Genomic DNA, 26,781 nt, shown 5'->3' on the forward strand with positions numbered 1-26,781 from the left:
AACTGGTACTGAAAATTTTCTAGTTTGTTAATTACCAGAGAAAGAATTAATTAACCAATATTAAAGTTTAGTTGGTAAAATAAGATCGAGTCTCATAAATGAATCATGTTAAATGATTTATGAATTAAATCAGTGTTGTTGAATTTAACCATGTGTTAAATCAATATTATTTCTTTGACATAATCATAGAATAGAAATTGATGTGTGTGTGTGGTATATCGTATTGAACTAGGGAGTTTGTATTTTTAAGGATATTATATAGTTCCATGAATTTCAGTTAGATTTGTTTGAATGTGAATCACTTTTATAAATAATTAGCAGCAAAAATACCATTGGCTTTGTATCTTGAAGCAGTTGACTTAGGTTTGTATAAGTTTAGATGAATGTAACTTGTAACTTACTTTCTTACACATTTCCCAAAAATTAGGAAATAATTTAGCATAGAGAGTGTTAATCACTTTCAAGAATTACCAGTTTATCGTTTTATTTGACATGCTATATTTCTTATTAGATGTTTGTTAACCACCCTGAAAATGTTACAGAAAGTAGGGAATAGTTTTGCATGCATAGTTTTTAGCTGCAAGGAAAAAAATAATCAGAAAACAGAATCAAAATTGAATTGCAAAAATATTTAAGTGCAGGCAAGATTCTGCTGAGAAAGTGGAGATGAATTTGTGTGTGAATATTAAAGACATGTGGATATGTTGATTATGGCTAAGTTGAAGTAATTTTGCCATAAGGCAAAGGGCTTGCAAAGTTAGAATAAATCCATGCATTAAATGTATTGATGAAATAAAAATAACTTGGTATCTTCAAGGGTTTGTTTTGTTTGGTTGGTATGTGTGTTTGTTTTTTAAAGAAACCAGGTACATATAAAACTGGCTGTTAATTTTTTAACTTCTTTTTTTCTTAAAATTTAATGTTAAGAACTATTAGGATTCTGTGATTATACATTTACAACGTATTATTTGGGCACGTCTGTCATAAAGTAGTATAATATTTTTGACCTTTTTTTATTGTGGTAAAATACATATAACATAAAATTTACCACTTAACCATTTTAAGTATGTAACTCAGTGCCATTAAGTACATTTGCACTGATGTAGAGCCATCACCACTGTGTCTCTAGAACGTTTTCATCCTCCCGAACTACTATACTCATGAGACATTAGTTCTGCATTCCTTATATCCATTGTTCTATTTTGTCTTTATGAATTTGACTATTTTATGTCAATTTGTGTCAATTTATGTCAATTTGAATTTGACTATTCACATGAGTTGAATCCTATACTATTCATTCTTATGTGACTGACTACTTTCACTTCACATAGTATCCGTAGGGTTCATCAGTGTTTTACCATGTATCAAAATTTCACTCTTTTTAAGATCGAATAATATTTTATTTTATGGATATGCCACATTTTGTTTATCCATTTATCAGCGGATATTTGGGTTGTTGTGACTAATGCCGTTGTGAACATTGGTGTGCAAGTATCTGTTCAAGTGTGCTGATATGTTTTTATGTATTTTTTAATATTTAAAAATTTTTGTGGTAATGAAATTCTGTTTAAATGGACCAGATAAATACCTATATTTTCAGTGATAATCAGTGAATATTAAATACCTATGTGTGTATTCTAAGTAGTGACGATATAAAGAATTATAAAATCATGATGCTGTTTTTGAAGAACTTGCAATCTAATAATAATAGGGTATGTTTATAAAAATACATTGCTTGGCAGCATATACTTTTTGAAGCTGAAGAAGTATTCACCATCTAATACAAACCAAAATCCTCTCTCACTAAATTTTTGCATGTCATTCTCACCAGTTAGGAGGCAAAATACATGGCCATGATCAACATGCATATTCCATTCAAGCATATGTATTTAACAGATGCATTTAACATTCAAGTATAAATTCTGGAGTGATACTAAAATAGAAGTTAGATCATGACATTCATCTAAACAATTCTCTCCAATGCAAACATTCTTAGGAGTAACTTACATTTCTTTTCCCAGAGTCCCACCTTAACTCTGACCACATCTCCTGTCTCCATCCCCACCATGAGTAATTCTTTGTTGTGGATACATTTTTTAGGTATGTAAACTGGTTTAAGTGTAAATGAGTAAAAGGCAGAAGGATCAACTCTGTATGTCTCCAGGTTCTTCACAGATTTGTGATTCCAATTTTAATTTCTATAGTACTTGGATTTTCCAAATGAGAGAAAACAGAATAGGCATGTAACACCTCTAAATAAGGTTTCTCAACAGATCTACTGCATAGTAATTTTAAAGGCCAAAATTTGATCAGATTATAAGATTTTGTTGTTTTGGTATTTCAATGGTCTTTTTCTTTCTCTCAAAACATTTTCCTGGAAAAGCAATATAAATCTTTTATGAATTCAATCATAACTTTGCAGTTTAATTGGATTTTTAAAGTTTTTCTGTGTGTACCAGCTGGACCTTTTGGAGAGGATTACTATTTTCCCACTGAAATGTTAGAGACCAACCACCGGTTAGAGTCACATTTTCTATGGATGATGTTTTGAAGCTCAAAAGGAACTTTGAAAATTTTAAACACAACTGAACAGAGGTTCCAAAAGGTAATGCTGTAGTAGTATTTTTTTTTCCTCTGTATCCATCTTCCCAGAAGTGAGCCTGACTTGTCAGTGATAAGGACATTTTATAGGCTCATTACTCTGCAGAGTGAAAATAATGAAAATGGAACTAATTTCCAAGTTAAAACTTAAAAAATAGTGAAAGATGAATGAACAAGTATGATCATCCATTCATTCATGTATGAAAGTTTACTATGTACCAGACAGTCCACTTAAACATAGGATATAAAGCAATGATTGAAATAGAATCAGTCCCTCCATTTACAGAACTTAGATTGCCTAGAATAGGGAGTGGAACATAATACACACTTAAAAAATATTTGAATAAATGAGTGTCTGTTTTGTGAAGAAGGTTTTGGAGTAAGGGGCATTTTAGTGAAGAAGTATGGAGCGTCCTGTCCCATTCATTGTATTATAGACAGTTCATGTAAAAAGTGAAAAAAGGGAAACAAACCAAATACTCTATTTATCTTTAACATTCAGGATGTGTGTGTGTGTGTGTGTGTGTGTGTGTGTGTGTGTGTATACATACATATATATATATTTTTTTTTTTAAAGTTTTTTTTTTTTTTTAATGTTTATTTATTTTTGAGACAGAGAGAGACAGAGCATGAATGGGGGAGGGGCAGAGAGAGAGGGAGACACAGAATCTGAAGCAGGCTCCAGGCTCTGAGCCATCAGCCCAGAGCCCGACGCGGGGCTCGAACTCATGGACCGTGAGATCGTGACCTGAGCTGAAGTCGAACGCTTAACCGACTGAGCCACCCAGGCGCCCCTTTTTTTTAATTTTTAAAATATTTATTTTGAGAGAGAGAGTGAGCAAGTGTGAGTGGGGGAGGGACAGAGAGAGAGGGAGAGAGAAAGAATCCCAAGCACATTCTGTGCTGTTGGCATAGAGCCCAACAACATGGGGTTCTATCTCACGAACCATGAGATCATTACCTGAGCTGAAATCAAGAGTCAGATGCTTAACCCACTGAGCCACCTAGGTGCCCCTGGAGGGTATATTTTTAAAATGAATAGTAACATTTTTAAATGTAATAGTAGGAAACTATTTAATAGTAATTTTAATTTGTTTTATAGATACTTTGAGGATATCTACATAAGTAGATGATGGGGAACTGAGGATGTCTACATAAGTAGATGATGGAGAACTGAAAACATTCTTTAGTTTTTTTGTGTGTTTGAAAACTCAAGTTTGGATGTAGATTAAAAAAATTTTTTTTTACATGTTTATTTTTGAGAGAGAGAGAGAGAGAGAGAGAGACAGACAGACAGACAGACCATGAGCAGGGGAGGGGCAGAGAGAGAGGTAGACACAAAATCTGAAGCAGGTTCCAGGCTCTGAGCCATCAGCACAGAGCCCCGTACAGGGCTCAAACCCATGAACTGTGAGATCATGACCTGAGCCGAAGTCAGACGCTTAACTGACTGAGCCACCCAGGTGCCCCAAGGATATAGATATTAATAGATGTTATTAGATTGAACTGCATTTTTTTTATCTGAAGATTTCTTTTTGCTTTCTTCTTTGCTTAGTAGGATTACTGATTTTCTTAATTAAGGGAGAGAATACATGTGTTTTGGGAGTCCTGGTTATTGTTGGTCAATATTCTTAGGTTTTCAAAGTATAATAGAGCAGATTATAGGAAATTATTTTTTCATGACTATTTTCTTTCTAATTTCTTGCAGTAAGTTGTGTTTTTATCAGGACATTAGAGAACTCATGAAAAATTCCATTGTACACGTAGATTATTCATAACAAACAAATTTTACTCGAAATACTATAGCAACTTCACTGTTTTTTATCCTCTGGAAGATCATGTCGACTCTAATTATTGAAGCTTCAAATGATAATTGATTGAATTTGAAAACTGTTTTAGGGTCTATTTATCTTTTTAAAATGATTTTTAAATGATTATTACATTCTTGTTTAAATGATAGGTTAACATTGCTTAGGTATAAAAAGAAGTATTATTCTTTTTCAAAACAAGAGTTTTGTCAGGGCACATAGTTCTTTGGACTGTGATACACCAAATTTGAGACAATTTCTTTTCCAGATGTTAGCTGTAAGTGCCATAATTGTATAAAATCTCAACACAGCATATGAAGCAAAGAGATCAAACTGTAAACCTTAGAAGATGATTTTAAGTTCCTTTCTCTCTCTTTTTTTTTTACTTTTTCATTTCTGAAAAATAAGATGCCTGTTCCAGTTCAATGAGTATGATAATATCAAATCTGGGTAGAATAGTACATCTCATCTTGTCTTCATTTTTTAAAGGTGAGATGGTTTATAGAATGGAGAATAAGTCATTTTGTTAGATGTTGACTCCTTTCTAGAATAAAAATATGAATTTAGCAGTAAATCATTGTTATACTTTAAATGTTTAAAATATAAGAAAGAAATTAACAGAAACACTGAAACAAAATTAATACTATGTACATGAATGATAGATAACATTTATAATTGGTATTTTAATTATAATTGGTATTTTAATACTATTTATATATAGTAGAATACTATATATATATAGTATATATATATTTATATATATAGTATATATATAGTATTATATATATATAGAAATATATATATTTATATAATATTTTATATACTTATATATATAATATATATTTATATAATATTTATATATTATATATATAATATATTATTATATATATAATAAATATAGAAATATATAAATATATATATTTATATATATAGTATATAAATAGTATAATACTATTTATATATTTATAATACTATTTATATATTAGTATTATATACAATACTATTTATATATTTATAAATATAAATTTAAATATAAATATAAATATTTAAATTTACAGGTGGATTAATGAATTAATTTAAAGGTGTTAATGGTGTCACACAGCCAGCAAGTATCAAGAAAGGCAATTCAACCCTGCCTTTAATGTAAAATTTATAAATTTTATATTAAAATATAAAATATTTTATATTTTATAAAAATAAAAAATTTAAATATAAAAATTTAAATATAAAATTTTTATATTTTATAAAAAATATTAAATGTATTTATATTTATAAATATAAATATAAATATTTAAATATAAATATAAATTTATATTTATATAAATACTATTTATATATTAGTATTATATATAATACTATTTTATATATAATATATAATATAATAACATATTATTATAATATAATAATATATAATATAATATTATAATATAATATTAATATCAATTTATTAATTAATTTATTAATTAATATAATAATATTATAAAATAATATATAATACTATATATAATACTATTTATATATTTATAAATACTATTTATATATATTTTATAGTATAATACTATTTATAAATAGTATTATTTACATACATAAATACAATAATAATTTTGTATATGTTAGTCTAATGAAATTAATGGTTTCTCCTTTTATACATTGCCACTATGCTTAGGCTTTCCTTCATTGCACTCATTTATTCATTAGTCAACAATATTTAGTGTCTGATAGGCACTGTTCTAGGCTTTGAGTGATACCAGTCAACAGAGACAAATTATTGATCTTATGGATCTTATATTCCACTGGGGATACAGATACTAAACAAACAAATGTTTAATGGTGATAAGTATTCTAGACAAAAGTAAGTACATCAGGAAAGGTGATAGGGAATGTTGGAGTGGGGAGTGTACCATTTTTATGTAGAATGGTCAGGGAAAGTTTTATTGAGAAGGTAATACTTGAGTTGTGACCCGAATTTGATGAGGAAAGAACTATGGTGTATATTTGGGTAAGTGTGTTTCAGACAACAGGTTCAAAATCCCTGTGTTGGGTGTAGGCTCTGCATATTTTAGAACATAAGAAATTAGTTGTGTAATTATTTGTCTCATTTTTCCTTTCCCAGTAGATTCTGTGATCCACTAAAAAGGGGATTATCTCTCTTTTGTCATCATTGTATACTTGGCACTCAGTGTAGTGCCCAACACATGGCAGGAGTGGGGCACTGGATAAATATGGATAAATTCATGAAAGAAGAGGGAGAATTTTGAAGGAATTCCCCCACCCCACCCCACCCCTGCCTTTTAAAGTTCATACTATAAATATTTCAAGCTGCGGAAGTCTTTGTAGATCATAGGAAGCAAGTGAGTTCTTTAGGTAGGTAGAATGATTCTTCCAAAGTCACTGTTAATTAGTAGTGTTCTTGTAATGGCAAAGATATTATCTCTTATTCTTACTCTTAATAGGGATCCTTTTGTTTCAGATGTCTGGTCTAGACATGGGAAGATACTTGGCTGTGGAAAACCTTGCAGTAGAATCTGGAATCAGGTAGCTGGGTTGAATTGCCTTTTTGATACTTGCTGGCTGTGTGACACCATTAACACCTTTAAATTAATTCATTAATCCACCCGTAAATGCCTTGATTTTCTTATCTGTAAGACAGATATTGTTATTCCTATTCCAGTGTTCTTTACACTGGAACATTTTCTTTTGCATGATGGGATTTCCCATTAATCTTCTAATATACTATCATGTAGACATTACCCCCCCCTTTTTAAATGGAGTTATGATTAAGAACATAGGACTTTAGAATCAGACATTGGATTCTCTGAAAGTTTACTTCTTAAAATTACTTGTTAACAGTATCAAAGTTTTTATCTAACTAATGAGAGAATAATCAGGAGGACATAAGAATTTCTCCCAAGAATTGAGCATCAGGAGTTCATGTATTCATTTAGGAAAGGGATGCCGTGATAAAATGACTAAGCTACATAAAAGTCTGATTAACTTTTAAAAGAAGGAAGTCAGATCTCCTTTGGGATTTAATCCTTAGAAAACTTGGAATATAAAACATTTGAGTTCAATTTAGATATCATCATGGTCTTTATCATCATTTTTAGTATCATCAAATTGGATTTCATCATCATCTCCAGTGCCAAATATATCTGTTTCATTGATTTCAGCATATTTTGGAAGCTTGCCACATGCCTTCAGATTTATACCTTCATCTGCATTGTATTTTAAAATTACATCAGCTTTGTTATCCTCATCATCTGGCAGACCAGTATACTGTCTGAGGTATTTATTCAAATTATTTTCCTCATAAGACATAAGACAAGTTCATAAGACATAACCTCTTCACACCACCAAGACACATTGCTTCTAATTGTACATTTCCCAACATTTTGATTACTGAGTTATACTTATTCATCCTGTTTACACACCAGCTTTTTTCAGGGTCATTTTCACTCTTACCCCTGTACCTGTTTTTACCCCTACCTTTATTCTTGGTCATGGCAATGCCTCATGGCATCATGGTCTCCTTTCCTGTGATGGCAGTGGCAGCTGTTCTTCCAAATGGCACATGGAATGACCTAGCATGCAGTGTGATGTAGCACTCTGCAGGTGAGGGAGAGTTTTCAGACTGAGCTTTTCTGAGATGGACTCAGTGGCAGCAAATTTATTTCCTTCCCCCTTCTCTTTCCATGTATATTAATGTGTTTAGGTTTTCTAGGGCAGCTCTAGAGGTAACCTTTACTCTTGTACTTTCTTAGCCTCATTACTAAGGTGGATCTCTCTTTGTGTCTTTACTGAATGCACCAAGGATTCAGTGGACTCTATCTTGCTTTTAAGAACTTGAATGATTCTTGGCCCTCTGTGAGCTCTCATATCATCAATAAAACCTGATAATTTTTCTTTCCTAGAACGTGTTTTTGCTCAACCTTATGGGTTTTCAGCCTATGCACATATAGATTGTTATTCAGGTAATTTAAGGGGAATCTCTCTCTCTCTCTGTCTCTCTCTGTCTCTCTCTCTCTTTTGGGTTTTCCCCTTCAACATACTGTAATTTCAAAAGTGCTTTCAGAAAGAACCCCAGGTAATTATAGGTCTCACCTCCCCCCCCCCCCCCCCTTTTTTTTTAGGAATCCTTTTGGTGCTGCCTGTTTTCCAAAGTCAGATACATAGTTTTTCCAGTTTTCTAGTTGTTTACATTTGGAAGGTTAATTCTGGGTCCTATTACTGCCTTGTGGTGAAAGTAGAGATTTCTTAACACTTTTAAAATGAAGAATGATATTCTTAGCAAATGATACATCCTGCTCATTTCAAATTGTGTTCAAATACCATTATGTGTAAAAACTCATTTTTAAATGTTGCTTAAATTAAATTGATCTTAGCAACAACATTTCTGTTATTCTTCCACACATAGCTGTAAATAAAAGCTGCCTTGGCTGCTTCTCATCTAATATTAGTTACCAGTCAACTGATGCATTAAATTAAAGTTGGTGTAATTCTAATGATTTATAATAGCTGATTCCTTTTGGTACTTTTATGCCTCACTGAAGATCACTTGCTGTTTTATGATACTTTTCTTCCTTCCTTCCTTCCTTCCTTCCTTCCTTCCTTCCTTCCTTCCTTCCTTCTTTCCTTCCTTCCTTCCTTCAAAGCTTCCTTCCTCCTTTTCTATCAGAATCAGTATAAAAAAGACCCCTTAAAATAAATAGTAACTTTTTACTAATAAAAATATTTTTGGGGCACCTGGGTGGCCCAGTTGGTTTAAGTGCTTACACTTGATATTGGCTCAGGTCGTGAGCTTGTGGTGGTGGGATCGAGCCCCATGTCTGGCTTTGCACTGTGTGTGGAGCCTGCTTGGGATTCTCTTCCTTCCATTCTCTCTCTCTTCCCCTCCCCTGCTTTCTGTCTGTCTCAAAAATAAATAAATAAACACTAAAAATATTTTTAAAATGTCTTGTTTCATCTATTAAGGATACACTGAAATAGTATAAGTTCAGTACCGCTCATTATTTCTTTAAAATTCCTTCAATGAGTTTTAAAACATTGGTAATTGGAAATAGAGTATAAACATGAACTGATATGAAGTTAATTGAGAATGTCTCATTAAGTCTGGAATAACGAAAAAAAAGGATGTGCTTGATGAAGAACAGTATATTGAGCTGAAAAAATTTTTTATAGGATTTGAGGTCCTTAGGAAAGAGTGAATGACTGACATGCTTATGTTGATTCAGTTGGTGACATGAGCTTAATTCTTTATCATTAATACTTACAGTATTTCATTTACTGTACTACATGCAAGGTATTCCATCTGATAGTCATTATGTGTCTATGCTGTTCTTGGAAGACAGACTTGCAATTCTTAGGGGAGTATTTGAAAATGAGCCAGTAGTAGTAGCATTGTGATTTATATGTTGTATGCTCAGGCTTAACACAGGCATTTTTGATTGGCATTAGAATTGTACATCATAAATCTTAAGAAAAAAATACTTAAGAAATGTATAGCCATAATATACATATCTCTCAGAAGATGAGGGTCAAGGTTGTAATTATAGGTGAGAGAACTATAAATTCCTGAGTTCTGACAGATGGCAACAAAATGTCTGATTCTGTTACTTTTTATTATTTCTTAAAAACTTTTTCTAATGTCTTTAAAAATTACTGCTTTTAGATATATCCTTTGAATGTGATGTAGAAGGCTGTTTACTCTTTCATTTTTTGACAGCAGATGTAAAATACAGACATCTAAGTATTCAAGATCTTTTAGATATGAATGATTATTCAAACTAATGTAGTTACTAGAAACATTTGCCAAAGCTGCTTTTATTTTGGTCTGTTACTAAAAGAGATGCGTCACCTGTAGTGTTGCCTAGGCAGCACGGATGCACTGCACTTCATCCTCCTAAACTGGTTATGGTTGAAATTTATGGATTATGTTTGTTATTTTGATAGTGTTGTTCTCTTGTAACTTTGCCCCTAAAGAGTAATGATCCCTTGGTCAGTCAAACCATATTGCTTTGATTCATTTGGAATCAAAAAGATAGATCTGTGAATCTTGACTCCTGGTTTTGTGACCTTAGGCAAGTTACTTAACCTCTGCTGGTTTATTTGATATTATTATAGTATAGTAGTTAATTGAGTGGGCTCTGGAGTGTTTGTGAGGACATGCATTCTAGCTGTGCTACTTATAAGCTATGTGACTTTGGGCAAGTTACTAACTTTATTGCCTCCTCTTCCTCATCTACAGATAATAATAGTACTTATCTGTAAAATGCTATGAGTAAGCCTGGCACATACTAAATACTCAATAAATGCTTGCTATTGTTATTTTATATAAATGAACAAAAATAACATAATAGGGTTATTATGAGGCCTGACTGAATAAATAGATCACTTTGCATGGGGACCTACTACATGTTCAGTATATGAAGTACTATAATGGATTGATGGCAGTTTTGATCATGCAGTAATTATGTCTGTGGAATAAGATCCCAGATTTATAAGAAAAGATACCACACTGGAGCTCCATTGATTTGCTAATTGGTTAAGACACAGAGTGAGTTCCAGCATTCTATTAGGTCACTTGTACAAAACAGATCAACTTTTATATTCCAGATGATGCACAAGATGTGGTAGATGAAAAATCCTATCCAATAAGACTTCAGAATTGTAATCTTAACTGTATCTATCGTAGTATCAGTATAGTTTGGGATTGGCCACACGCCATAGATGGCCAAGGAAGTAAAAGCATTTAGTGGGGAAAGCTTTTACATTAGCTGTATTGATTAAAGATACGATACAAAACTTCTCCCAAATATCAAGGGTTACTCAGAAGATGTGAAAAATGAATAGGGATGTATGATGCAGGCTGCTAGTATTCTACTCAAACTTAAAATCTGTTTTTCTCCTTTTTTTTTTTTAATTTTTTTTAATGTTTATTTATTTTTGAGACAGAGATAGAGCATGAACGGGGGAGGGTCAGAGAGAGAGGGAGACACAGAATCTGAAGCAGGCTCCAGGCTCCGAGCTGTCAGCACAGAGCCTGACGCGGGGCTTGAACTCACGGACCAGACCGTGAAATCATGACCTGAGCCGAAGTCGGACACTTAACCGACTGAGCCACCCAGGCGCCCCCTGTTTTTCTCTTCTATACTAATAGAATTTTTTTTTGTTTTTGTTTTTGTTTTTCCTTAAAGGTAGGCATATTGAAGCTTTGAAGGAAGGGCTATTTCCTAGCTGAGTGACTAAGTACTGGCAAAAGAGATAAAAGCAGAAGTATTATGTGTGTGTGTGTGTGTGTGTGCGTGCTTGTAAAGGTCAGTAACTCAGCTGGAGGTGATCCCATTTTGTCATTCAGTTTCTCCTTTTTGACCTTTATTGTATGCATGATAAATGGAGCTTTAGCAAACATTTTGGACTGTGAGGTGATCTCGATGATGGAAGCTGGGGATGGAGAATGGTAGAAGAGAAAGTTAGAAACTTGGGTCCCTGAGGATACTGTGCAAACACCATCTCTACATGGCTAATCTTTAGACAATATTTACAAAAGAAAAAGTAAACCTCAATCTTGTTTAGCCAAGCTGCTGTTGTGTTGGGGTATTCTGTAATGTGCAAAACCATATTCTTATACTGAGGGGAAACAGTATAAATAAGAAAGTACTTTTGAGGTTTAATGGTTTGTGTTAGGGGTGTGTGTGTAGAGGGGATTGAAAATACAAAGAGAATTGGAGACTAACACTAACTGACTAAGGGATTGTGGATCTATGTTGATCATACTGGTGAAATTTTATTAGATTAATAGGAAATATGAAACTTACTTTATGGGAAAAAAGAAAATATTTAATAGTTCAGTGACATGTGAACAATTAGTTATCAAATCACGTTTTGTTGGATATTGGGGGTAGTTAGAAGAACTGGTGAAATTGATGGGTGGGCCATAAGTCATTCTTGTCTTTAGAATATTAACATCTTTTTATAGGCTACTGTTGTTGGCTTGTGCTATTGTTAAATGATGTATATATAACTGTAGTTTTTTTTTTACTGGTAAGTTCCTTTTTGTTAATGACACTTCAAGTGTCTTCTCTCAAAATTTTGGATTGACAAATTTGAAAAAAATGTTAGAGAACATTGAATTAGCCATTTTCTGTGGAAGAGGTTGAGAAAAGATTTTGGAGCCTACACAGCAAATCACTGATATATTTAATTAATTAATTAATTAATTAATTAATTAATTTTTTAGAGGGAGACAGAAAGCACAAGCAGGGGAAAGGGGCAGAGGGAAAGAGAGAGAATCCTAAGCAGGCCCCTTGCTCAGCGCGGAGCCTGACACGAGGTTTGATCCCATGACCCTGGGATCGGACACTCAACTAACTATCTACCCAGGTACCCCATATTCGTTCACTTCTTTACATAAAGAAGATTCCAAAAAAATTACATATGCACTCATACTTGGGCTCTCACATTTTAATGGTTTCTGTGACACCACAATAATTGATTTGACACATTTAATTCGGTAGCTTTGGATGGAAAAATGTTTAGATGCCTTAGTTGAGAATTTTACAATTTCTTTAGTCATGTTGCCCAATCTTTGTTTTAGTTTTATTTGGATAGTATGGAATAACAGGTCTAGAAAGACTGCAGAAGGTGTTATGTTTCACTGTAATTTATTAGACGTGCTATATATTCTTTACCTTTGTTTTTACCTTGTGGATCTATTCATTCCTTTCCATTTATCTCTGATTAATTTTTATTTAAAAATTTTTTTAATTTGCTCTTTAATGTTTATTTTTGAGAGAGAGAGAGAGAGAGAGCATGAGTGGGGAAGGAGCAGAGAGAGAGGGAGACACAGAATCCGAAGCAGGTTCCAGGCTCTGAGCTGTCAGTACAGAGCCTGAAGTGGTGCTCAAACCCATGAACAGTGAGATCATGACCTGATCTCAGGTCGGTGCTTAACCGACTGAGCCACCCAGGGGCCCCTGTTTAATTTTTATTTAAAGGTTAATAAATATTAATTACAGTACATACTTTACTCATGCCACTTTTTGTCACCTTATTTCTTTTTTTATCTTTATTTTTAGATTTTCCTAGGAGGTACATAGAACTCGAGTGGTGTGGAAAATAACTACATACCCTCAAATCTCCATTCTATGGGAAAAAACATCATCTTCAATAATAAGTTCCCTTTGGTGATGACAATATAATATTCCATTATATAATCATTAGTTTTTTAGTATTTAGTACATGTTCACTAATATATATTTAATATTTCTTTTTTTGGCCAATTTTCCCATAATTAAACAATTAATAATATACACAACTGAATTGTGCACTTTAAATGAGTAAATTATGATGTGTGAATTATATTTCAATAAGGATGTTAATACTTTACAAATATAATTTTCCTTCCCCTTTAAATCCTTCTTTGGAAAAATGGAAGAATTTAAGAAGAAAGGAAATAATGTGTCCTCAACTAGGAGTGGTGACAGCTATAGCAATTGCGTTCTTTTCTCTAAAGCACCCTGAATGTTTAGGGTAAGGTTCTATGTTGGACATTTTGGGCATCTTGACATTTGCTGGCACTGGAAAGATTTGACAAGGGAGAACTGGGCATTTGTTACATAAATAGTAACTATTATTAAATACTTTAATTTGGTGTCTACTTGGCACAGGACATTGCTGTCCCTGCTATTTTTTTTTTTTGTTTGTTTGTCGTTTCACTTTTTTTAAATTTTATTTTTTTTAAATTTACATCCAAATTAGTTAGCATATAGTGCAACAATGATTTCAGTAGATTCCTTAGTGCTCCTTACCCATTTAGCCCATCCCCCCTCCCACACCCCCTCCAGTAGCCCTCTGTTTGTCCTCCATGTTTATGAATCTCTTCTGTTTTGTCCCCCTCCCTGTTTATATTATTTTTGTATCCCTTCCCTTATGTTCACCTGTTTTGTCTCTTAAAGTCCTCATGTGAGTGAATTCATATGATTTTTGTCTTTCACTGACTAATTTTACTTAGCATAATACCCTCCAGTTCCATCCATGTAGTTGTAAATGGTAAGATTTCATTCTTTTTGATTGCCAAGTAATACTCCATTGTATATGTATACACCACATCTTCTTTATCCATTCATCCATTGGTGGACATTTGGGCTCTTTCCATACTTTGGCTATTGTTGATAACACTGCTATAAACATTGGGGTGCATGTGTCCCTTCAAAACAGCACACCTGTATCCCTTGGATAAATACCTAGTAGTGCAATTGCTGGGTCGTAGGGTAGTTCTATTTTTAGTTTTTTGAGGAACCTCCATACTGTTTTCCAGAGTGGCTGCACCAGCTTGTCTTCCCACCAACAATGCAAAAGAGATCCTCTTTCTCCGCATCCTTGCCAACATCTGTTGTTGCCTGAGTTGTTAATGTTAGCAATTCTGACAGGTGTAATGTGGAATCTCATTGTGGTTTTCATTTGTATTTCCCTGATGATGAGTGATGTTGAGCATTTTTTTCATGTGTCAGTTGGCCATCTGGATGTCTTGTTTGGAGAAGTGTCTATTCTTTTGCCCATTTCTTCACTGGATTCTTTGTTTTTTAGGTGTTGAGCTTGATAAGTTCTTTGTAGATTTTGGATACTAACCATTTATCTGATAGGCCTTTTGCAAATATCTTCTCCCATTCTGTTGGTTGCCTTTTAGTTTTGCTGATTGTTTCCTTTGCTGTGCAGAAGCTTTTTATTTGATGAAAATATTAGAAGATATTTTATTTTTTTTTGATGAGGTCCCAGTAGTTCATTTTTGCTTTTGTTTCCCTTTGCCTCTGGAGACGCGTTGAGTAAGAAGTTGCTGCGGCCAAGATCAAAGAGGTTTTTGCTTGCTTTCTCCTCGAGGATTTTGATGGTTTCCTGTCTTACATTTAGGTTTCTCATCCATTTTGAGTTTATTTTTGTGTATAGTGTAAGAAAAGTGGTCCAGGTTCATTCTTCTGCATGTCGCTGTCCAGTTTTCCCAGCCCCACGTGCTGAAGAGGCTGCCTTTATTCCATTGGATATTCTTTCCTGCTTTGTCAAAGATTAGTTGGCCATATATTTGTGGGTCCATTTCTAGGTTCTCTATTCTGTTCCATTGATCTGAGTGTCTGTTCTTGTGCCAGTACCATACTGTCTTGATGATTACAGCTTTGTAGTATAGCTTGAAGTCTGGGATTGTGATGCCTCCTGCTTTGGTTTTCTTTTTCAAGATTGCTTTGGCTATTCAGGGTCTTTTCTGGTTCCATAAAAATTTTAGGATTATTTGTTGTAGTTCTGTGAAGAATGCTGGTGTTATTTTGATAGGGATTGCATTGAATATGTAGATTGCTTTGGGTAGTATCGACATTTTAACAATATTTGTTCTTCCTATCCAGGAGCATGGAATCTTTTTCCATTTTTTCGTGTCTTCTTCAGTTTTTTCATAAGCTTTCTACAGTTTTCAGTGTATAGATTTTCATCTCTTTGGTTAGATTTATTCCTAGGTATTTTATTGTTTTTGATGCAATTGTAAATGGGATTGATTCCTTGATTTCTCTTTCTGTTGCTTCATTATTGGTGTATAGGAATGCAGCCGATTTCTTTGTGTTGATTTTATATCCTGCAACTTTGCTGAATTCATGAATCAGTTCTAGCAGTTTTTTGGTGGAATCTTTTGAGTTTTCCATATAGAGTATCATGTCATTTGCAAAGAGTGAAAGTTTGATCTCCTGGCTGATTTGGATGTCTTTTATTTCTCTGTGTTGTCTGGTTGCAGAAGCTAAGACTTCCCATACTGTGTTTAATAACGGTGGAGAGAGTGGACCTCCCTGTCTTGTTCCTGACCTTAGGGGAAAAACTCTCAGTTTTTCCCCATTGAAGATATTAGCGTTAGGTCATTCATATATGGCTTTTATTATCTTGAGGTATGATCCTTCTATCCCTACTTTCTTGAGGGTTTTTATCAAGAAAGGATGTTGTATTTTGTCAGATGCTTTCTCTGCATCTATTGAAAGGATCATATGGTTCTTGTCCTTTCTTTTATTGATGTGATGAATCACGTTAGTTGTTTTGCAGATATTGAACCAGCCCTGCATCCAGGTATAAATCCTACTTGGTCGTGGTGAATAATTTTTGTAATGTATTGTTAGTTCCGGTTGCCTAATATCTTGTTGGGGATTCTTGCATCCATGTTCATCAGGGAAATTGGTCTATAGTTCTCCTTTTTAGTGGGGTCTCTGTCTTGTTTTGGAATCAAGGAAATGCTGGCTTCATTGAATGAGTTTGGGTTTTCCTTCCATTTTTATTTTTTGGAACACCTTCAAGAGATTAGGTGATAACTCTTCCTTAGATGTTTGGTAGAATTTCCCTGGAAAGTCATCTGGCCCTGGTCTCTTGTTTTTTTTTTTGGATTTTTGATTACTAATTCGATTTCCTTACTGGGTATTGGTGTGTTCAAATTTTCTATTTCTTTTTGTTTCAGTTTTGGTAGTGTGTATGTTTCAAGGAATTTGTCCATTTCTTCCAGATTGCCCATTTTACTGGCATGTAATTGCTCATAATATTCTCTTACTATTTTTTTTATTTCTGCTGTGTTGGTTGTGATCTCTCCTCTTTCATTCTTGATTTTATTTATTTGGGTCCTTTCCTTTTTCTTTTTGATCAAACTGGCTAGTGGTTTATCAATTTTGTTAATTCTTTCAAAGAACCAGCTTCTGGTTTCATTGATCTGTTCTGTTTTTTTGGTTTCGATAGCATTAATTTCTGCTCTGATCTTTATTATTTCCTGTCTTCTGCTGGTTTTGGGATTTATTTGCTGGTTTTTTTCCAGCTCTTTCAGGTGTAAGGTTAGGTTGTGTATCTGAGATCTTTCTTCCTTCTTTAGGAAGGCCTGGATTGCTATATACTTTCCTCTTTGCTGTGTCCCAGAGGCTTTGGGTTGTGGTGTTATCATTTTCATTGGCTTCCATGAACTTTTAATTTCCTCTTTAACTTCTTGGTTAGCCCCTTCGTTCTTTAGTAGGATGTTCTTTAGTCTCCAAATATTTGTTACCTTTCCAAATTTTTTCTTGTGGTTGATTTTGAGTTTCATAGCGTTGTGGTCTGAAAATATGCACGATAAGATCTCGATCTTTTTGTACTTGCTGAGGGCTTATTTGTGTCCCAGTATGTGGTCTGTTCTGGAAAACGTTCCATGTGCACTGGAGAAGAATGTATGTTCTGCTGCTTTAGGATGAAATGTTCTGAATATATCTGTTAAGTCCATCTGGTCCAGTGTGTCATTCAAAGCCATTGTTTCATTGTTGATTTTTTTATTAGATGATCTGTCCGTTGTTGTGAGTGGGGTATTGAAGTCTCCTACTATTATGGTATTACTATCAATGAGTTTCTTTGCGATTACTTGATTTATATATTTGGGTGCTGCCAAATTTGGCGCATAAATGTTTACAATTGTCAGGTCTTCTTGGTGGATAGACCCCTTGATTATGATATAATGCCCTTCTGCATCTCTTGATACAGTCTTTATTTTAAAGTCTAGATTGTCTGATATAAGTATGGCTACTCTGGCTTTCTTTTGTTGACCATTAGCATGATAGGTGGTTCTCCATCCCATTACTTTCAATCTGAAGGTGTCTTTAGGTCTATAGTGGGTCTCTTGTAAATAGTATATAGATGGATCTTGTTTTCTTATCCATTCTGTTACCCTGTGTCTTTTGATTGGAGCATTGAGTCTATTGACGTTCAGAGTGAGTCTGAAAGATATGAATTTATTGCCATTATGTTGCTTGTAGAGTTGGAGTTTCTGGTGGTGTTCTCTTGTCTTTTCTAATCTTTGTTGCTTTTGGTAGTTATCTATCTATGTATCTATGTATCTATCTATCTATCTTTTCTCCCCTTAGAGAGTCCCCCTTAAAATTTCTTGCAGGGCTGGTTTAGTGGTCATAAACTCGTTTAATTTTTTTTTGGGAAACTTTTTATTTCTCCTTCTGTTTTGAATGACAGCCTTGCTGGATAAAGAATTCTTGGCTTCATATTTTTCTGACTCAGCACATTGAATATATCCTGCCACTCCTTTCTGGCCTGCCAAGTTTCTGTGGATAGGTCTGCTGCAAACCTGATCTGTCTTCCCTTGTAGGTTAAGGACTTCTTTTCCCTTGCTGCTTTCATGATTCTTTCCTTGCCTGAGTATTTTTTGAATTTGACTATGATATGCCTTGTTGATGGTTGGTTTTTGTTGAATCTAATGGGGGTCCTCTGTGCTTCCTGGATTTTGATGTCTGTGTCTTTTCCCAGGTTAGGAAAGTTTTCCACTATGATTTACTTGCTCACATAACCCTTCTGCCCCTATTTTTCTGTCTTCCTCTTCTGGGACCCCTGTGATTCAGATGTTGTTCCTTTTAAATGAGTCACCAATTTTTCTAATTCTTAAATTGTGCTCTTTTGCCTTAATCTCCCTCTTTTTTTCTGCTTCATTATTTTCCATAAGTTTGTCCTGTATATTGCTGATCCTCTCTTCTGCCTCATCCATCCTTGCCTCCGCGGCATCCATCCATGATTGCAGCTCAGTTTTAGCATTTTTTATTTCATCCTGACTAGTTTTTACTTCTTTTATCTCCACAGAAAGGGATTGTAATCTATTTTTGACTCCAACTAGTATTCTTATTATCATGATTCTAAATTCTGGTTCATACATCTTGCTTGTGTCTGTGCTGGTTAAGTCCCAGGCTGTCGTTTCTTCCTGCTCTTTGTTTTGGGGTGAATTCCTTCATTTCTTCATTTTGAAGGGAGAAAAGCAATTAATGAAGTAGAAAAAATTAAAATTAAAAAAAATTAAAAAAATTAAAAACACACACTCACACACACAAAAGCGAATAAATGATGCTAGATCCTAGGTGTGTTTTGGTTTGGGTGTTGAAAGTGGCTTGATAGATTAGAGAAAAAAGGGCGGGGGGGGGGAAAAACAAATCGTTTGAAAATTTGAAAAAATGAATGCACTGAAGTAGACTAAAATGAAATGATGGAAATAAAGTAAAATTTGAAAAAATTTACACATAAGTAAAGAATATAGTAGAAAAAAAGTTAAAAAATATTTTTAATGAAAATAAAATTAATTTTTTTCTCTCTGTATTCAAGAAAAAGAAAAGAAATGAGAAAAAGAAAAAGAAAGAAAATTGAATAGATGGACCTGCTAACAGACTAAAATACCACTGAAATTACCTCATTTTCCCCTAGAAGTCAGACTGTGAAGGACTTTATAGTCCATAAAGTAAGCAGGTGGTGAGACTTCTGTTCTTGAAGAGCAAGGTTGGCCCAGTAGGGCGGGGCTTAGTGTAACAGCTCCGTTCTCCACTAGATGGCGCTTCTAGCTTACTGGGGTGGATTGTTGTGGCACTTGTAGGTGCATATGCATGGGAGCGGTGAAAATGGTGTCACCCAGCAATCCAGTCTCTAGTATCGGAATTCTCGTCTCCCTAATGAGCAATCGTGCACTTGTTCTTTGTCTTCAGCTCTTGTCCACTCCCTGCTTTTACACTGTCTGTGACCAAACCCCAGGTAGTACCTTTCTCCCGAGTTTTGTCTCAGATGCAGCTGTTTTCCCTGCCCCCTTACTTCTGAGGGACTGCGTCTTTGACCTGTTCTGCCCCTCTGCAGAAGGTCTCACTGAGCAATGGCCGAATGCTGGCCGCCCCCAGGAAAGTTCGCGGGGCCGTACTGGTGCTGATGCCCAGAGATTGCGGCCAGGTGCCAGCCTGCTCCAGAAAAAGTTCGTGAGATAGTGTAGCAGCAGTGTTTCAGGGACTATGGAAAATCACAACACACATCTGGCACTAGGCTTCACCCTTAACAACCTTGTTTCAGCCCCAGCAAATGTGGCCGTTCGTTCTCTGGGATCTGCTGGGACCAGGTGGCCTCACAGTCTCTACCAAATGTCCTTCCAGCAGTGGAACTGCTTTTCCCCGTGTGGCCCGAGAACCTCCCGGACCCCACTCTGCTCTTGGGGATTTGCCCTTCCCACCAGAGCACTGCCAGGTATTGAGCTGCGGAGTTGCAGCCTTTGTGCTTTCCCTGTTTATAGTCTTAATGGAATTTAAACCCTCTCCTTTTTTAGTTTATTCCCTGTGGCTGTTTCCAATTTTTTACTTTCTCTCCAGCTGCTTTTGGGGAGGGCTGCCTTTCCCATATTCCACCCCCCCCCCCATTTCCATCCTCTCTCTGCTCACAAAAGCGGCTCCCTGCCCTCTGCGGCTTCTCTTCCCCAGTTCACCTCTCCTTGCCGTGTATCTGCTGAATTCTGTGGTTCAGGTTGTGCAGATTGTTGTGTTAATCCTCAGATCAGTTTTCTAGGTGTGCAAGATGGTTTAGTGTTGGTCTGGCTGTTTTTCGTGGATGCTAGACACACAAGAAATTTCCATGCTGTTCTGCCATCTTGGCTCCCTCTCCTATATCTAATATTTCTAATTTGATGTGCTTTAGTGTATCTTTAATGCTGACGAGCTTGAACATCTATCTATATTTTAATTATTTGCATCAATAGCATAATAGAGTCTTAGGCACACGGGCTCACCTACTTGGTTTCAAATCCTGTATCCTCTAGTTACTAATTTTGTGACTTTAAATATGTTTTCATATCTGATAGTGTTGTGAAAAGGGAATTAAATTTAGAGACAGAAGACCTGTAGTCTGACCTTAGCATATATTAGCTTTGTAAATGCTTTAAGCAAATTATTTAATACCTTTGAGCTACAGTTTGTCATCTGTAATAGGGGGTAGGAATCATAATTGATAGTTTTTGGGAGGGGGATAAATCATAAATTGAAAGTATAAATTATATAACATCATACATATATAGAACAATAAAATACTTTGTCTTTACTTTTTAAAAAAGTACAGGGATAATGTTAGGAGTTTTTTTTCCTTGGACTTAATTATCTTATAACTAGAAGTTTGTATTTTATGACCACCTTCACTTAGTGTGCTCACCTCACAAGTCCTGTCTCTAGTAACCACCTTCTCTTCTCTGTATCTATGAGTTTGAATTTTTTAAGATTCTCATGAAAGTGAGATCATACACTCTGTGTCTGTCTCTGTGTGCCTAATTTCAGTTAGCTTAATGCCTCCCAGGTCTATCCATGTTGTCAGAAATGCTATAATTAATATACATTAATATTTTAAATATATGTATATATTTAAAATTTTCCAAATAAGTGGACTTGTGCAGTTCAAACCCATGTTGTTCAAGGATCAACTGTATACCACATTTTCTTTTTCCATTCTTCTGTCAATGGCACTTAGGTTCTCTCTTTTGGCTATGGTAAATAATATTGCAGTGAAAGTGGGGATGCAGATATATTTTTGAGATACTGATTTTGCTTCCTTTGGATAAATACTCAGAAGTAGAGTTGCTAATTGTATGGTAGTTCTATTTTTAATTTTTTGTGGATCCTCCATACTGTTTTCCATGGTGGCTGCACCAACTTATATTCCTATCAACAATGCACTTGGTTCCCTTTTCTCTACATCTTCATCAGCACTTGTTATCTCTGTCTTTTTGATAATAGCCATTCTAACAGGTGTGAGGTGATACCGCATTGTGGTTTTTATTTGCATTTTGCTGATGATTTGTGATGTAGAACACCTTTTTTTTTTTTTTTTAATTTAAAATTCAGTTAACATACAGTGCAATATTGGTTTAAGGAGTAGAATTCAGTGACTCATCACTTACATACAACACTCAGTGCTCATCACAACAAGTGTCCTCCTTAATACTCATCACCCATCTAGCCCATCTCCCACCTCCCTCCCTCCATCAACCCTCCATTTGTTCTCTATTGTTGAGTCTCTTGTGGTTTGTTTCCCTCTTTTCTCTTTTTCCCCCTTCCCGTATATATATTCATCTGTTTTGTTTCTTGAATTCCACATATGAATGAAATCATGTGGTATTTGTCTCTCTGATTGACTTATTTCATGTAGCATATTATATTCTAGCTCAATCCATGTTGCAAATGGCAAGATTTCATTCTTTTGGATGGCCATGTAATATTCCATTATATTATATATACCATATCTTCTTTATCCATTCATCAGTCAATGCACATTTGGGCTCTTTCCATAGTTTGGCTATTGCTATAAACGTTGGGGTGCATATACCCCTTCAAATCTGTATTTTTGTGTCCTTCGGGTAAATACCTAATAGTACAATTGCTGAATTGTAGTGTTGTGTTATTTTTAGCTTTTTGAGGAACCTCTGTACTGTTTTCCAGAGTGGCTGCACCAGGTGGCATTCCTACCAAAAGGGAGCAACTTTTCTAGTGCCTGTTGGCCATTTATATGTCATTTTTGGGAAAATATGTTCAGATCCTTATATATTTTGGATATTAATCCCTTATCAGGTATATGTCTAGCAAACATTATATCTCATTCCTTAGGTTGTCTTTTCATTTTATTGATGGTTTCCTTTGCTGCATAGAAACTTTTTAGTTTGATGTAGTCCCATTTGTTTATTTTTCCTTTTGTTGCCTTTATTTTTGGTGTCAAATCCAAAAAAATAATTTCTGAGACTAATGTAAAGGAAGTTATACGTCTTGTGGTTGAGAATCTATGGAAATAAAGAAAGGCCAACCCATTGCTTTTTGTTTACTAATAAATAATCATAGCTTTTATTTATTAAGCCCATTCTACATGCTAGGCACCATGACTAGCACTTTATACAAATATCTCAGTTCAAGACTACTATAAATATTCATTTAAACTAGCAAGTTAAGGGGCACCTGGGTGGCTCAGTCAGTTAAGTGTCTGACTTTGGCTCAGGTCATGACCTCATAGTTTGTGAGTTCAAACCCCACGTTGGGCTCTGTGCTGACAGCTCAAGAGCCTGGAGCCTCCTTCTGAGTCTGTGTCTCCCTCTCTCTCTGCCCCTCTTCTGCTCACACTCTGTCTCTCTTTCTCAAAAATAAATAAACATGAAGAAAAATAAACTAGCAAAATAAATAAACCAGAGTTAATAGTCTGACTCAATCAAAATATTATAATAATAGCTATAATAATTATAGCTAATATGTTCTACCCTAATTGGTTTAAAATGAATGTTCTTAACTAATTTACAAAGAGATTAAATAATTTGGTCACAGTCACAGCTAAAAAGTAGATGAAGTGGGTAAACACTCTTCCAGTTGACTGTAAAACTTATTCTCTATGAAACCTCTAATGATTATATTGCTAAACGTTACTAAGTATATCTCTTTGTATAGATGTTTTAGTAGTTGCTTTAAGTATAACCTTAAAGGTACATAATTTATCACCCTCTACTGACATTGATGTTTTACCAGTTTGAGGGAAATGTAGAAACTTTACCTCTCTGTAGTCCTATTACTGTCTGTAATTTATAATATAATAGTCTTAAATATTCCCTCTGCGTATATTTAAAACCATGAAATACATTATCAAAATATAATGTAGAAAACTTGAGAAAAGAAGGAAAATTCTATTGTGTGTTTACTCATATTTTTGCTTTTTCTGTTCTTTTTCTTTCTGAGATATATGAGGCAAAAAGAAAACTCAAAGAACTCACTGTTATGTTATTCCTTTAGTTCCTAGATTACTAGCAGCTCTGCTTTTTCTTTTTACCTTTCACAGTCTTCTTATATTTGTTTTATACAGAGTGTCCAGCGCTTTTAGCTATTCTTAGTGGGAGGCACAGATATCTTTACCATCTTGGAATAGAACCAAAAGTCACTTCATTAAATGTAAAAAAAAAATTAAGCATTAATTTTTTTATCTTGTTTTCCAGATAGTATGCTATTTTGGAGGAAAAGTTTGAGGCTTTTCACTCTCTGGATTGAATTATACTTATTAACATATCCTAGTTATATAATTTCTTGTACTTGAGTTAAAAAGTATGTGTAGAAGGAGATTTTCCTAGCTTCTCTTATAATTCTTAAAGTCAGCAGGCTATTCTTAATAACAATAACAAAAAAATAGCTATCACTGGCTTTAGTTCTGCCACTTACTGGCTTTACAACCTTGGAAAAGTTATGCAATCTCAGTGTGCCTTAATTTCCGCCACTGTAAAATGGGCACTTATATGAAGCAGTTGTTGAGAATATTAAATAGTATTATAATTACGAAGTATTGAGAAAAATACCTCGCATTCAGGAAACACCATATAAATGTAGCTGTTATCATCCTTATACTTAGAATAATAGGCCCATATAAGAGGAATTATTACAGTCATTTTAAGGATAAAAAATTCACACTTAGGGAAGGTGAAATGCTCTCCCTAATTCTTGGCTGGCCCAATTCTGTATTGGTGTTGCCAGGATTTAGACCCAGTGTTGTCTGACCTTAGAGCTTACAGTTTCCAAGGCATTGTGCTATCTCCCTATCAACATTAAATTCTTCTGCATCCTGCAGTTACACCTAATATTGTATTGTTTGTATTTGTCTTCATATTTAACATTTTAAACTGAGCCATAATATCTCACCAATGGTTGTCTCATAATTTATTTAAACCTCTCTTTCTCCTTCTTAGAATATATAGATTGTCTCTCTGTCGCCCATCTGGCTCACATATTAGTGAATGATTAGCCAATAATATTGTTATAATATTCATCAGACATACAGTAGTAAAGATTAGCCCTTGAAGGGCTTTCATGCCTCTTACATGAAGATTAAATTGTGCTTTTTGTTTTTAAAGAAATATATCCCACTAAAATTTTCTGTAGCATAAAATGTTTATTACCCTTTTGAATCTACCCTATTCTTTAGAAATAGTTTTGAATCTGTTTGAATCTGAATTTTTTAATCTCTGTTCTTTAGAAAGAATTGTCTAGAAAGATTGTGAATCTTTATTCATTATTTGTATATGATATGACTTGGAATTTTTCAATACATCTGTGTTCCCTTATTAGCTATTAAGTGCAATGGCTTTTTTAAATTACGTTTTCAATTTTAATTCCAGTATGGTTAAAACACAATGTTATATTAGTTTCAGGTGTACAATATAGCGATTCAATGATTCTGCACATCATTACTCAGTGCTCATCATGATAAGTGTACTCTTAATCCCCTTCACCTATTTTACCCATCCTCCTACTCACCTCCCCTCTGATAGGTGTTATTTTGAATGAGTACCCTCAGTTAAAGTTATTACTTTTTTTTTCAAAAAGAAATTTTTTTACTTGAAGCGTATTTCAGAGTACATGGTTCTAAAAGATATATATAAAACATTCCATCCAAGAAAAGTGGAATACATATTTTCTTCAAGTACATACTGAAGATATCCCCTGGTTAAATCACATAAAAAGAGACATAAGAAATACAAATTTAAGAAGACTTAAACCATACCAAGTATATTTTCCAACAAGATCAACAGTAAAAGAAAACTGAAAAATCTACAATGTGTAAATATTAAATATTTAATTTGTAACTATTAACCAATATATTACTGCACAAACCATGGGCCAAGTAAGAAATCAAACAACAAATCAAAATATGTCTTGAAACAAAAGAAAAAGTAAACACAATATTCCAAAACCAACGGGATGCAGCAAAAGCAGATGTTAGAGTGAAATTTATGCTGTAAATACTTGTATTAAGGAAAAAATACAGGGGCACCTGGGTTGCCTCAGTCAGTTGAACAACTGACTCTTGATTTCAGCTCAGGTCATGATCTCACGCAGTTCATGAGTTAAAGCCCCTCATTGAACTCTGTACTGACAGCGTGGAGCCTACCTTGAGATTCTCGCTCTCTCCCTCTCTTCCTCTATCTCTCCCCCTCTCCTGCGTGTACACATTTTCTTTCTCTCTCATTGAACTCTGTGCTGATAGCGTGGAGCCTGCCTTGCGATTCTCGCTGTCTCCCTCTCTTCCTCTATCTCTCCCCCTCTCCTGCGTGCGCGCACTTTCTTTCTCTCTCTCTCTCTCTCTCAAAATAAATAAACATTTTTTAAAAAATACAAAAAAAGAAAAAATTTCAAATAAACAACATTATATCACAAGGAACTAAGAAAAATAAGAAACTTAGCTAAAATTTGGTAGGGGAAGGAAGTAACAAAGAAAAATCAGAAATAAATAAAATATAGACCAGAATAAAAAATAACATAGCATTGAAAGTAATGACCGTTTATTGCAAAAATAAAATTGGCAATGCTTTAACTATATTAACTAAGAATATAAAGGAGACTAAAAAGCCAAAATGAGAAATGGAAGATTAAAAAATAAAACAGATATTCATGCTCTGTCTCTCTCTGTCTCAAAAATAAATAAACATTAAAAAAAAAATAAAAAAAAACAGATAACCACAGAAATACATATTGTGATAATAGGTTACTATAAATAATTATATACTAACAAATCAGACAACTTACAAATAAATCCCACA

General features: G+C 34.3%; 1 protein-coding gene and 1 pseudogene across 15 annotated transcripts in view; one reads left to right on the forward strand and one right to left on the reverse strand.

The window, feature by feature from the left end:
- The window catches only part of FUT8 (fucosyltransferase 8), a 310,615-nt gene that overhangs the window by 108,465 nt on the left and 175,369 nt on the right, over window positions 1–26,781 (forward strand). For 4 of the 15 annotated variants that reach the window (XM_053889508.1, XM_019451537.2, XM_019451535.2 and 1 more), the window contains one exon: window positions 6,880–6,944. The exons of 10 other annotated variants lie outside the window; for them this stretch is intronic. The gene's annotated coding sequence lies outside the window, so the exon portion shown is untranslated. Of the gene's footprint in view, window positions 1–6,879; window positions 6,945–12,645; window positions 12,789–26,781 lie in introns of all 15 variants that reach the window. One more of the 15 variants, XM_053889502.1, reaches the window with a different exon arrangement.
- On the reverse strand, window positions 7,482–7,911 carry LOC128773021 (eukaryotic translation initiation factor 1A, X-chromosomal-like; annotated as a pseudogene).

The sequence above is a fragment of the Panthera pardus genome, unplaced genomic scaffold (assembly GCF_024362965.1).
Source record: "Panthera pardus isolate Hobbes unplaced genomic scaffold, ASM2436296v1 HiC_scaffold_24, whole genome shotgun sequence".
Classification (NCBI taxonomy): Eukaryota; Metazoa; Chordata; class Mammalia; order Carnivora; family Felidae; genus Panthera; species Panthera pardus.